Source organism: Ambystoma mexicanum, chromosome 4q, assembly GCF_040938575.1.
Source record: "Ambystoma mexicanum isolate Mex_15411 chromosome 4q, UKY_AmexF1_1, whole genome shotgun sequence".
NCBI lineage: Eukaryota > Metazoa > Chordata > Amphibia > Caudata > Ambystomatidae > Ambystoma > Ambystoma mexicanum.
Genome location: NC_090928.1, coordinates 431657262 through 431670425, shown reverse-complemented (window position 1 = coordinate 431670425; position 13164 = coordinate 431657262).

Below are 13164 nucleotides of genomic sequence, written 5' to 3'. Positions count from 1 at the left end.
GGCATGAACATGAGAAGCCGGTTCCCATGAGTCCTCCGACTCGGGTAACCCTTCCATGATATCAAGTATTCAAGGTGACCCCAGTAATACCTAGAGTCCCGTATGGCAGAGACCTTGTACTCCTCTCTTTCACGTGTGTGTGGTTTGGCCTGTCGAGGAACGGGCCTGTGATAGGGATTAGCATAGTAAGGTTTAAGAAGTGAGGAATGAAAGACAGGGTGTATGCGACTTAGGTAAGATGGGAGTTTCAGTCAAAAAGACACAGGATTGATCCTAGAAAGAATGGGGAAAGGACGTAGGAAATGAGGAGAGAGTTTGGAAGGATGCACCCATCGGGGCAAGAACTTGGTAGACAACCACACCTTGTCTCCCCTTTTCCAATCTGGACAACCTTTGCGATGTTGGTCTGCTTGCATCTTATTATGTCTTCTGCTAGCCTTCAGACAATTTAGGGCCGTAGCGTGAGCTTCGGTAATGTTCTGCAGTACCTCCTCCACTGCTGGTGAATTGGTAGAGCTAGGAATTATTGGCAAGAAGGATCTAGGATGAACCCCATACGAACAATAAAAAGGGGTTAGGCCAATGGCGGAGTGTTTGGTATTATTGTAAGTGAATTCCGCAGTGGGAAGCAAGGAGACCCAATTATCTTGGTACTGGTTGCTATTACATAGCAAATATTGCTCCAATGTAGCGTTGAAACATTCCGTCTGTCCATTGGATTGGGGATGAAAACCTGAGGAGAGTGCCCTTTCTATCCCAATCCGTTTATAAAGGGCTTGCCAAAACTTGGACACGTACTGGCTCCCCCGATCGGAGATAATCTTATCGGGCAGCCCATGTAGCCTGAAGATGTCTCGCGCAAATACCTCCGCCATGCCTGCCGCGGTAGGTAGGCCTGGCAAAGGGGAGAAGTGTGCCATCTTGGTAAACGTGTCAACTGTGGCCATGATGCATGTACAAGTATCTGACACTGGGAGCTCCACCACGAAATCCGTGGAAATTAGCCCACAGAGGCGAGTGGGTAATTCTGTTTGTGTTAACAGGCCGAGGGGTTTGCCAGATGGATATTTCGCTCTGGCACAAATCGGGCAAGCCTTAAGATACTCCGATACCTCCTTCTTCAAATCTGGCCAGAGAAAAGGTCTTGAGATGAGTTCCACAGTATTGTTTTGACATCTATGTCCAGCGGTGAGCGAGTTGTGGCACTAACCTATAATCTTCTGGCGTAAAGACCCCGAGGGAATGTATAAACGGTTCTTGTAGAATATCAATCAGTCTGGTCAGGATGTCGAAGTATCGGGGCGGAACAGAAGAGCTTCTTGAGATGGCAAAAACGTCTTTCTGCTTCTTCGGACCATCTGAACGGGCGAGCGTTCTTCTTGAGCAGACTGGTAATGGGATGAACCACTTCAAAAAAATTAGGAATGAACCTTCTGTAAAAATTAGACAGCCCGAGGAAACGCTGTACCTTCCAGAACGAAGTAGGGGCGGCCCAATCCAAGACGGCAAGGACCTTGTTCTGGTCCAAAGGCAATTCCGTCTTCAGACAAGATGTACCCCAGATACGGTACAGAAGGAGCCGCAAACACACACTTTTCCGATTTAACCAGTAGCTGATTCTTGTGAAGGCGCGCCAAGACCTGGGTGACGTGAAGAATGTGTTCCTTCATGCTGGAAGAGAAGATTAGGATGTCATCTAGATAAATGATTACTGAAACCGAAAGCATGTCAGAAAGCATCTGGTCCATAAACCGCTGGAATGCCGCTGCTGCGTTCACCAACCCAAACGGCATCACCTTGTACTCAAACAAACCAAATGGAGTCCGGAAGGCTGTCTTCCACTCATCCCCTTTGGCAATTTGAAGCAAGTGGTAAGCATTCCTAAGGTCCAGTTTGGTGAAGATACAAGCACCTTGGACTGCCTCTATGATGTCTGATATTAAAGGCATCGGGTACCTATCCCGAACTGTGACCTTATTTAGGCCTCTGTAGTCAATGCAAGGCCTAAGCTCCGTCGAGTCTCGTTTCTTGATGAAGAACAATGAAGCTCCCGCTGGTTGAATCAGACCATTTTCTAAATTGGTGTCCAGATAGCTTCGTGGCACTTGCTTCTTGGTTTGTGTGAGAGAGAACATCCTGCCAAATGGGACTAGGGCATTGGGTTCCAGATCTATGGTGCAATCCTCGGGGCGATGCAGAGGAAGCGTGGCATTTTTGTTCTCTTTAAAGACGTCCTGATAGGGAGAACAATAACGTGGGAGCGCATGAACTCCAACGTGCGTTTCCGTGCAGACTGTAGCTGTCTGAAGGTCACACCGGCTAGGCAAGGGAAGACAATCAATCTGGCAAAAAGAGGAACAAAAACTTAACTGGTTGCTTGCCCAGTCAATCCGAGCATTGTGCCCACGCTGCCAGGTGATTCCTACAATGATAGGGAAGTGGGCGGCTCTAATTATGTCAAACTTCAGAACCTCTGAGTGTTGGTAAATGTGAACCGATAGGTCCTCTGTAGTATGGGTTATGAGACCGGAAGATAAAGGGTAGCCATCTACCCCTTCAACCTTTTGCCCTTCCTTGCGAGCTACTCTGCGTAGACCCACTCTATCGGCCCATAGGGTGTCCACAAAATTACCGGCCGCCCCAAAATCAAAAAGGGCTAAGGACTCAACTGGCTTGTCCTCAAGTTTATGGTCACCGGAATCACCATCAGTGTGGAATCTTCCTTGGAATCAGGAGCAGAAACCGAAAGGGAAACATAGGGACTATGAGAACTTATTAAGGACCCTCAGAGACCTGTTCCTACTGACGCCGAGGGTAACCGTTTCCCGGTCTCTTGTTTGGAACCTCAGAGCAGTCTTTGAGGAGGTGTTGATCCCATCCGAAAAAGGCACAAAGTCCCTTCTCTTTTCTGCGTATTCTTTCTGCAACTGGGAGAGGTTCTCTGGTAGTACCAATCTGCATTGGTTTGTCAGGGAGATGGGAAGGAGAGGGAGAAGGTGACGGACTAGGATAAGATTCAGATGAAGAGGAGTTGGATCATTGTTTACGGCGTTCCGACCTTCTTTCTTGAATCCGATATTCAATCTGCAGAGTGGACGAAAGTAAGTCCGAGAAAGTCTACGGGCGAGGAGATCTGGCGAGCTCATCTTTTAATTCTTCCCTTAGACCCCGCCGGAAGATGGCATATTGGGCCTGTTCTGGCCATCCGGCTCTGGCTGCCAAAGACTTGAAAGTAGATATATAGGAAAGGACGTCTAGAGACCCCTGTCTGACGTCCAGTAAATCTTTGCAAGCTGTGAAAGTCAACTCAGGTCTTTCGAACGTCTGTTTGAGCAGGGCCTGAAAGCCAGCGAAGTCCTGAAGGATGGGATTGGTACCAGTAACCAATGGGGTTGTCCATGCGAGCGCATTTCCGGTCATATTAGAAAGCAACCTGTGCTTGATCCGTAGCGAAGGTTCGTGGCCTGAAGGTAAAGTATACAGTGCAGGCTTCCAAAAACTCTTTTACTCTTTTTGGGGAACCATCAAACTTCCCGGAGGAAAGCGCCATGGGAGGTAACTCTGCCGGAGTGGGATCGCGTGCCGAAATCATCTGCTTGAGTACGGCGTTTTCTGCCTTTACTGTCTGCAGCTCTTGAGACATTGATTGGATGGCTTTCCAGAGCTCTTGAACCTGCTCCTCAGCTACATTCTGTCTTCCACCAACAAAGCCACTTACTCTACTGGTCTAAAATAAACATTTTTAAAAGTCATTTCATTTGACCAGTCTGCTGCCTTCAAAATGTCCTCCAGGCGTGCTCCTAGCTTGAAGGCTGTAGATGCCATGGCTCCTCTAGTCGAGTGAGCTCCGAAATGACCCACATCAATGCCCGCTTGGCCCATGCACTATTTTACCCATCTTGCTAACGTGGCCGACACCGCAGCCTTAAAAGGCTTCTTCGCAGCTATCAACAGTTGAGAATCCCCTATGGGCCTGACTTGTTCAGCCATGACCTCGGAAGCCTTGAAGGAATAGTGCGCTCAAAAATGTTATTGTCCCGAGCGTTCGGGCATGTGGTTTAAAGCAATCTGTGATCGATCGTAAAAACATTTCCTATGCACCTTACCTTAGTTTTCCTCACTTTTACACATGAGAAATCAAGCATCGGGCGTGGCCATCTTGTGCTAATTGTATCCGTTGCCGCATCGCCCTAAGTTGAACTGTCCTCACGGCACTAAATCATATCCCCGCTCCTGAAGCTGCCATCACTAGACGCATACGGCCCATTTCACAATGCGAATGCACGTCTTGTGTCAAAGTTCTCTGTGCGCCAGCTAATGACGTGTCTCCATCGAAATGGCAGGACGCCTCTTTCCTCAATAAGTATAAATAGACTGCTTCTCATCAGACAACATCAGAGTTTTTCAATCGTTTCACTGTCTTTTTTTGTATATCCTGTGACTCGTTTCTGCTCTGTTCAGCTATCTTCGTTGCTTGTAGCCTGTGAGAACAGATACTAGTACTAGCATTACTATCGATTTTAATTTTGTCATATAATGACAACAATACAGCCCTACCAGTACGAGCGGGAGTATTCCAAGGTGGAATTAGTTGAAAGAGAAAGATGCGGAAACTATGGGGCATCGGACGACAGTTGGGAGGACGAATCACCGGATCATGAGCCTGAGCCTAGTCGCATGGAAGACGTTTCCACCTGGTGTACCTGCAATCGGTGCGAGAAAACTCTGGATTCTTGGCCTACATATTGGAAGAAGACACACCACCGCGATATGTTACTGAGCTGCATGACTTCAGGGCAGCCTGCCTCACAAGGTCTCTGTTGAGGATTATGATGGTGCTTATGCACAAACTTCACGCAACAGTTCGCCCTTGCAATCCAAGTAACGAGTAAGTGTACTCTAGATGTGATGTCACTTAGGCCACTAACATTTAATTTTTGTCTCCTATATTGTTGTAACTTTGATCTATCACTGCCAAATGAATGTAGTCTGGCAATTCAATTAATCTCTCGCGATTTGGGGAATTCATAGTGGTCATTTTATGTGTCTTTCACGTACAACCAAGAAATAATATTTCTCCGTGCCCCAAACGTTATGGATTGCATGGGTGTTCACTTTTGTAATGTGTCTACACTTTAAAGCCCAAGTTGATTGATCCATGAAGTAACATTTGTACTGGCAACTATGCCATAGGATACAAGATTGCATTTTCAACTAAGGTTTGTACACTTATCAGGCTCATTCAAATACAGTTTGTATGTTTCTCTTCCAAGGGTGATACAGGCTGGTGGCCTATCGTTCATTTACATGGTGGCTTCAAGGGAGGCTTGGATACCGTGTTCGACGAGTAATACCTGCCTATTTCGTTGGAGCCATTCGAGCCAAATCCCCCAGTGACAGTGGTCAGTACAGGGGATTTTCCCACACTGCTGCAACCCAGAGTATACAATTTGTAGTACATTTGTACCATCAACATCAGCAACAATATAAAATGCAAATCATCTTTTATGAACAGTTGTTTCAGTTTTTCAATGAATCAAGGACACGCTCACTTGTCCTGGCAGGGCTGGCAGGGTGGGAACAGCCATGGTGCCAAACACCATGTACACTTCAAAGGTATCTTCCGCGCAGGAGCCATTGTTCACATGGCCTAGCCAGACCCAGTGTCTCCAGGCTCCCCTCAAACAGACTGCGCACGTGCAATCCACATAATTGTGTCTCCATTCAGCAGTGTTCCGGCCCTTTTCTACATGCCTCATGCCCACCCATTCCCCCTCCAGTACCAATCGCAGTTCGCACCTGTGGCCGTGCACTCCCAAGGGGGCCGGCAGGAAGGGAACAGCCAACGTGCCAAACACCAAGGACACTTCAAAGGTATCTTCCACGCAGGGGACATTGTTCACATGGTCTTCCCAGACCCAGTGTCTCCAGGCTCCCCTCAAGCAGACCACACCCCTGCAATCCAAATAAGTGTGTCTCCATTCAGCAGTGTTCTGGCCCTTTTCTGTATGCCTCATGCCCATCCATCCCCCCTCTAGTATCAGTGGCAGTTCGCACCTGTGGCTGAGCGCTCCCAAGGGGGCTGGCAGGTTGGGAACGGCCAAGGCGCCAAACACCATGTACACTTCAAAGGTATCTTCCGCACAGGGGCCATTGTTCACATGGCCTCCCCAGACCCAGTGTCTCCAGGCTCCCCTCAAGCAGACCGCGGCCCTGCAATCCACATAAGTGTGTCTGCATTCAGCAGTGTTCTGGCCCTTTTCTGCATGCCTTATGCCCATCCATACCCCCTCCATTATCAATAGCAGTTCTGACCTGTGGCCATGCGCTCTCAAGGGGGCTTACAGGATGGGAACGGCAAAGGTGCCAAACACCATGTACACTTCAAAGGTATCTTCCGCGCAGGGCCTACCCAGACCCAGTGTCTCCAGGCACTGTTAAAGCAGACCACGCCAGAAACATGTCACCCATTCAAACACACACCCACTTTTCTAATTCTTTATAAACCTCTTGATATTTATCCTGAGAACATCTGTGAGCACTGGAAGTCAATTTGTGATCATGCTACCTGTGAAGATCTGTGAGCACTGGAAGTCAACTCTTGATCGTGCTACCCTTTCTCTTGCTACTAACTACCCTGCTTGCTAAATCTAATTGTTTGTTAGTCAAGGTATGGGCAGGTCACCCAATCATCTCTTTCTGATCTTAAAATGTCTATCTATTTCGAACAAATGTACCCAGTAGTGGAATCATTAATCTCAATGACTTTAGCGTTGTCTACTGTTTAAAGTGTTCTGATCTCGATATATATCAAATTTCATCAATGTCGATTGTGATAGAATTGCATCTTTCTCGGACTGTGTCTATAAGCATGTTTCCTTTTGATGCATGAAAGTACAATCAACGGACGAGTAACATGTTATGATTTGCGTCGCATCACAGTTTTTGCTTCTATGGCCAAAACAAACATTGCATAGAAAACATTGACATAATTCCATCAATCTCATGCATTCAGTAGAATTCTTTTGTAATTATGTGTGCTTTTTTATACAGATTTTTCAAGAATCCTTGCTTGTATGGTTTTCGGTTGTCATTCTAGGAGCCATGTCAAAAGTAAGGGCACAATCATGCATACATTCCCAAGTAATATTGATTTAATAAGAGAATGGGTTCGACTTTGTGGTTTTCCGGTAGACGAGCTTGAAAGTAGAGCACAGGATGTCTTGAGAGACTCGAGGGCCAATCGATTCCGCATCTGTAGCCTGCACTTTACAGACAATATGTACGACCAATCGCATTAGACAAAAAAGCATTGACTCAGAACGTCTCTTAAATTGCTTCCAAATGCAATTCCAACTCTATTCATGCACACGCTGCCCCAGGTGAGTCCCGGATGATGAATTAGCTGTATTAGCTGTAGGCGGTGGGGTACTGAACAGGTAACTACATGAACGGGTTGGTGCTTTCAGTGTAAATGTGTCTTACTAAAGTTTGCATATTTACCAGATTGTATTACTTTTCAACTATACCACATTTCACTACACATCTGTACCTGGTTTATTTAGCATCATAGCAAGTAAATATTACCATAGAAAACAATTCCATAGTGCTCTTCAAAAGAAGCATAATCTTTTTGTAATTGGTTGCTTGACAAGTCCATTTTTTTAGGAGAGCATACTGACAGAAGCACAGACCCTCACAAGTGAGGAAACAACTGACAGGTCCAGTATACCAATGGTGAGCCCTACAGACTTGCACAAGTTCATATTATCGACAGTTGGATCTTCCCACATATCTAATGCAAATCTAATTTTCCCTTTTACCACTTTGTGACAATGCACTGAAAATGAAGGCGCAAGATTCTGCATCCATTTCTTTTCCGGAGTCAACAACAACTTCAAGCGCCTATCAGGTAATTTTATTTCACTTTTCAATTACGAGAATGTATTATGCTTGGAATTTAAAATAATATGAAGTTGTTTATGTATCCTGTTGGTTGTTTACACTATGTGTCATTTATGGGTTTCTCTTTATATGTACCATTGTCTGCATCCCATTGTCTCTGCTCCATTTTGCTGTTTTTATCCATACTAAAACAAGTACTGTGTTACAGGGTGATGCTGGTACTTTGACTACAATTACATCATCCTTTGGAGCTGGTCCAGAGTATGAGGTATGCGTACTGACAGTTCCCTGAATGAAAGAAAGTAAGTCCTACATAGGATACTATTAGACAGTGACATTCATATAAACGTGTAGTGTTTCAAACTTTTATCATTTCAGTTCAAACGTTACACTTCCTCCCTAATGCAGAATACATTGCAAAATGTTTGAGGGCAACATTACAATCAGTATGTTTTGCACAGTGATCACTAATCGAGTACACTTGCCATCAATCAGGTGAAATTTGAAATGTATATTTTGACTAAATGACGTACACTGTATACGAGGGTATGTAAGCGATGTATGCAATGAAAGATTTTAATTTCCTATATTTTTGACTTTTGTTTTTTTTAATGAATATTCCTTTAAAAGAATGTATACAAGGTCTAGAATTAGAAGAGGAGGCACATGGATCAGAGGTCGTGGACTACCTTGCTGGTGTGTTCGTTACAGAGAAGACCACGGTTTCACAGAAAATCAAGAAAACAAGGGTAACTAACAAACAATTTCGTTTTCTAGAAGTGTTTTGGGCTGGTGTTTTATTCATGACATGTTTTTTTATTTAAAGTGCTATCTACTCTATGTGTGATTTACATTGAACATGTTTTTACAAGCCATCTCCTAGAGGCCCAGAAGGAAAAGAAGTATAAAGACACAGACAACAAATTAAACAAAAGATGCTGCTTGCCAAAAGATTTCACCATTCAGCAACTACTATTTGAGGCGCAGCGTGGTCCAGTCAATAAGCAGACTCGAGATGCGTATGTCCAATGGCCACAAAATTAATTGAATGTGACCGGCGAAGCCAGCAAAGTGTTGTTGGACCATTGTTACAATGTGAGAACTCGACAAGATGAAGATGAAACTGAATATAATGAAGATGCTTTTGAATTCCTCGCTGACCACTTGACACAATCTACACCCGCTAAAAAAGGTCGATCCTATAAACAATCGACGTTGATGTTTTCTCCAATTCATGTGCAAATAACACAAGCTGAACTAACAGAGACTGAAGCTTTAACGCAATTGACTGAGGTACTTGCCAAAGATCTCGACTATAGTTTATCTAGTTTGGGCGATTTGTCCACCACAGCTGAGTCACAAACCGCACCCATGCCGGACGATTGGCTAATTAAGGAGCACAAATACATTGTATTCGACAGCTGCCTGGTTGAGATTATACTGATGCTGAAATGTGTCCATCCAGTGAGGGGGAAAATATGCGGGGAGCCATTTGTGAATGTGACTCATGTATTACAAGGCACTAACCTGAAAATCCAAGCCACCTGTGCCCACCTCCATGATACATTTTCATGGTCTGCTCAACCGATGCTGGGCAAAGTGCCAGCTGGAAATCTGCTGTGTTCAGCAGATTTACTTTTTAGTGGCTCGACTTTTAGTAAGTTGTCCAGTTTCTGTCAATTTGTGGGACTTGAGTTCCTTGCTAAAACGCAGTATGATAAATATCAAAGAGAATTTTTATTCCCCGCTATTAGTCAAGCCTGGAAAATTGAACAAATGTCAATTGAAAGGACATTCTTTGGCAAATGGTTCAGGCGAGCTGGCGATGGACAGTGTGACAGCCCTGGATTTTCAGCAAAGTACTGCACATACCACTTTCAGGAACTGGAAACTAAAAAAATTGTGCATTTGGTGATCGTGCAGGTGTCCCAATGTAAATACTCAGTGGCCATGGAGAAACATGGTTTCATAAAATCCCTCAAACATCTTCAATCAAGGGGAATGCAAATAGACCTCATAGCCACTGACAGACATTTTTCAATAGCCAATGAAATGTGAGAGCAGTTTCCAAACATTCGCCATCAATTTGATGTATGGCACGTTGCCAAATCAGTCAATAAAAAAATCTCAGCTGCTGGTAAAAAAAAGGGTTTGGAAAATATTTCACAGTGGTCCCAGTCTTTCAGCAACCATCTTTGGTGGAGCTTTAAAACTTGTGATGGATCTGTGGAAATTCTACTTGAAAAATGGCACTCATTGATGCACCACTGTTCCAACGTTCACTCATGGACAGAAAACCAACTTTTTCACCAATGTGCACATGGACCTTTATCGGAGGTACAGGAACGCAAGAAGAAGTGGTTAGTTCCATCTTCACCTCCACACAAAGGTCTTGAGAAGATCGTGTTTGATAAAAACTCTTTCAAGGGACCTGAAGGGACTGACAGAATTCTGTCACACGTGTGATTTGGAGGTGTTCCAGAATACGTGCCTAAAGTACAGGCCCAAGAGGTTGCATTTCGGCATAGACGGTATGCAATCTCGAACATTACTAGCCGTATTCGTGCATAACGAGAATCTAGTCAGAGAATAGAGAACTGCAGGAAACTTTGGAATGCTTCTTTACACAATGGCCTTTGCAAAACGAAGCAAAAAATGGGTTGCCAAGCCGACATACCAGGAAATGTAATTAGATTTTGTGAAAGATCTCACTTTGACTGTGTTGGCCATGCATACTCATGGAATCGTTCCTGATTTTGTTCCCATCACACATACATTGCCACAAAACATTGCAAACGAGCCATGCCCACCAAAAGTGGACCTTGTTGAAAAGTTGACTTCCCAGTATAAACGATTTGCAGCATGGTGTATGTTCCACAATGTTTGTAAATTGTACATGAACAATGGAATGCTATTAAACTCGATTTTCAAAGCTATTAAAAGTATTAAGAAATATTTAATAATGCACATTTAATCCAGTTTATGAATCATGAATTTATATCTCGAACGATAACATGCATGCCTGGGGTTGCTTGGTGTCTGTAAAGCACAACATAGGTGGCCATAGCGTCCAAATGGTCTTTTCAAATGTATGCTCTTCGTCAACTTTTTTTTGCATGAAATGCCTGTTGTAGAATGCCATACGGTGTAACTCTGTGTTTTCTCCCTTCCCGCTTTCGGCCAGCTCTTGTGGGTCCTTCACTGAACAGGGAGCAGGAGGGTCAGATGGATATCAGCATGAAAGAAACTGCGGGTTCTGCAGTTGCCTTAGCATGCACGTCTCCAAATAGACAGAAGAAATACGCGTCCCACTAGGGATTGAGACCAGGAGAGTAATTGCAAGAGAACCACATTTTATGTAAGGAAATAACTGGAGCAAAGAACTCTGCTGCCTGAGAGCGCTCTGCAAACATTAGAAGTAAAGTATATTATCAGATCTCGAAACATCACTACTGACGTTTCCCTATAGGTGCATAGTGTTACATTAGGATTGGAGGAAGACATGTATACAGTATATAGAGACTGGCTTCACAGGATTGGCTGGTGTCTTGGAGATCCGACAGGCCACACGTGGGTCAGCTGGGCTCCTCTTGGCGGAGTGAAGGTCGAGCAAAGTTACACGGAAATGAAGTACAGCTAGCTGACTAAGCTAAATAAAAAACTTGGCATGCAAGAACTAATGACTGTAAGCAAAACACTGCATGAAAGGGGGCTGTTGGTGTGAAATAGTTGCATTCTGCCCTATATTTTTATGGTGGCAGGTGTTAGGGATCGTTCCTTCGGATGCCTTATCAGAAGAGAAGATCTTTGATTTGCGGCCTTTGTAGTCTTCCGATTTCAAACCCAGTGGGGATAGGTGTTACTGTTACCAAAATAAATGAACACTCTATATTAGGTATATGGTAAGGTAATTGGAGGTGGTGCAGGGGTAGGGTCTGGTGACCAGATGCGTTCAAAGGGAATAGGGGGCATGGGTTCAGGGGACCGCAGGTTGGCAGGGAGGGGGTGGAGAGGGCATGAGTCGGTCAGCAGAGATGGATGGGGCACTAAGGTTGGAGCAGGCCTTGGTCTCACATTCTTGGATGAGCACATTTTGTCAGGGCTCGACACTCGCTAATTGTAAAAATGAATATCTGCATTTCCGTGAGAAGAGGAAACACGCTGAGCTGACAGCGGACAGAGGTGGTGGGGGCTTGGTGTGTGCAGCACTGGGAGATAGAGAGTGAACAGGGCAGAGGGCCTAGGAAAATATTGCCTTTGGAAAGAGACAAAATTGAGTTCAAAGTATACACATTAGCAAAGTGTTAATACACTTATATGAAACATGGGTGATGCAAATAGGTACAGGAGGGTTGGAGATGTCTCCCCCCTTAGCTTATACGTAATTTACCCGGTACGAGAATGGTGCAGGGGGCGGGATAAACCGCCTCTCCTCCTAAACGTGTTAGTGCACAGGAACTTCAGTGGAGATGGAAGGGCACTTGGATTTATGACTTGTCAGTGTCTCACGTTATCCGCAGAGCACATTCCTCCGTGAAAACAGGGTGCACGCAGACGTGACAATGCAGAGGACCCTAATTGAAACTGTTGTCATCAAATAACTAAATCACTATCAATATAGAAGAGTAAAAAAGTATTCACGATAGCACGGCATTGGTGGATTCTACCATACAATTAATTTGTTTTTCAAACATATTTCAAATGCCACGTTGGTCGGCCGTGCTAATTGCTCGGATGGAGTGAAGGTTGCTGTGTTTGATGTTGCTTGTGGGGAGTTCACACCGACGCGTCATGTACAGTATGTTTTTGATTTGTGGCTTTTCTTCTCCAAAACAAAACTTAGCATAGGCTCTCTAAAGAAGGTTCAATTGTTGTTCGTCCTTGGAAGAAAGGGAGGATTCGCTATGGATTGAAGGAAAGGAGGTGTGTAATACCCGCAAAAATGATAAGGTTCAACATTTCAAAACTGGACAAAGGAACGTGCAATTTCATTTTATGAAAACCGTTGATCTGAGCGGACACTCTGCGTTACACCAAGAGACTGGAAATACCAAATATAATGTAAGTTTTACTGAAGACGAGTTTATAGACGAACGAGTCAAGGTTTCATTTTCTGACCGGTATTGCTTGGTTACTGTAATGGGTTGTTGGTTGGCGCATATTGTTACGACACGCAAACACAACCTGTATGTATTTGTCTTTGTCCCGGGCACATGGGCAGTCCAGCACCAAAATGCTCTGGCAATTCCCTTCTGAACT